Source organism: Meleagris gallopavo, chromosome Z (assembly GCF_000146605.3).
Source record: "Meleagris gallopavo isolate NT-WF06-2002-E0010 breed Aviagen turkey brand Nicholas breeding stock chromosome Z, Turkey_5.1, whole genome shotgun sequence".
Taxonomy (NCBI): domain Eukaryota; kingdom Metazoa; phylum Chordata; class Aves; order Galliformes; family Phasianidae; genus Meleagris; species Meleagris gallopavo.
Genome location: NC_015041.2, coordinates 56,976,220 through 56,977,750, shown reverse-complemented (window position 1 = coordinate 56,977,750; position 1,531 = coordinate 56,976,220).

Here is a 1,531-nt window from a genome sequence, read left to right as displayed (position 1 = left end):
ACCTTAGTCCAGCAGCAATGACATCATGTGCCTGATACTGGGCAGAAAAGAGTCCTAGAATTGTTCTTGGAAGGCTACCAACAAGGATAATACAGATGACAAATACAAGCTGCAAGGATGCCTGCACTTCGCACTATTTCTGGGAGAAGCTGTGCTGTACCTTGGACATAACCAGGGAAACTTACTAGTGACAACCACGACCGATCTCAGGAAATTAGATCTTGCTTTATGTTTGTTTGTTTGTTTTTTTTTAATGCAAATTATAGGGGCTCCTGATATCTCTTTAGACAGCAACAAAATGTTTTCCAAAGAGAAGCAAATTAATTCAACCTTCATAATCACTAGGAACAAAGTCCAAGAAACTATATGACAATCTAGTTCAACATTACAGCTAATCAAAGTAAAGTACTAAAAAATAACACTACCAAAACTTTTAACATAATTTTAAGCCTCCAAGAGCTTCATCCTTAACAGCCCTAACAAGAGAATAAAAATATGTATTTTTTTCACATATATATAACATATATAAAAATAAAAATGAGTTATGAGATTCTGTTACTTCTTATGTGCATCTACCATCACAATGAGCATACTACATACAATTCTTCAGCACAAATTTATGAAAAAATATCCCCTTACAAGACTGCATGGACATTGTCCAGAAGTGCTCCTCCTATTAAGTGGCTCTTCCATCTGCAAAGTCCACAGTGGACTTTGGTTTTTGTCTGTGGCAAAAATTTTAGTGCAGCCACTTTGTGTTTGCATTGCTGATCATCAATGTTTTGACCACTGCTCAATTGAAAACTTTCATTTTCTTGGGAGATCTAGAGGTCACTAGGAACAAAATTAACTAGTCTTGGTTTTAGAGCTTTGCCTAAAGAGACATGGGATTACTTCGAGAAGCTCTTCCTTAAAGACCACACACCTTTTCTCCATTCTGTTCCCAGCTTTCATATATAATATCCTGACCTTATAAAACGCCCCAGACCTTTGTTCCTCTTCTGTTCATGGCAACAGGTAAGACCCTCACAAGACATACTAGTCATAAAAAATTTACTCCCTCATTTTGTTTCACAAAAATGGCTGCTTACTGAAAGGTTTGGGGGGTGAATTCATGTACCAGAGTGACCTGATTTCAAAATGGGCTTGGGAGATTGTGTCATCAAGACCATGCATTATTATGATTCAGTTGAGAATCACTGAAAAGGGGAAACGTAAACATAAATTGTTAGAATTTTTTGTTAAGGTTTTGTTAATAAGGACACTACTGTATTTCCACTAGTTACCACCCCTATGGAGGATCGTGCTAAAAAGAAAATCCAATACCAAAGGCAGAATAAGCCCTGACACTTTATTGCTAGATTCTATAGCAATTGGAGCTCACATATAGTAACCTCATAGTACTCTATATATACTGAGAAGCTTGTATCAAATTCAGGCTTCCATTTCAAAATAGATATTGCAGATATTAGGCTTCAATTAAAGAAGAAAAATAACCTTCCATGCTTCTTTTTTTTTTTTTTTTTAAAGG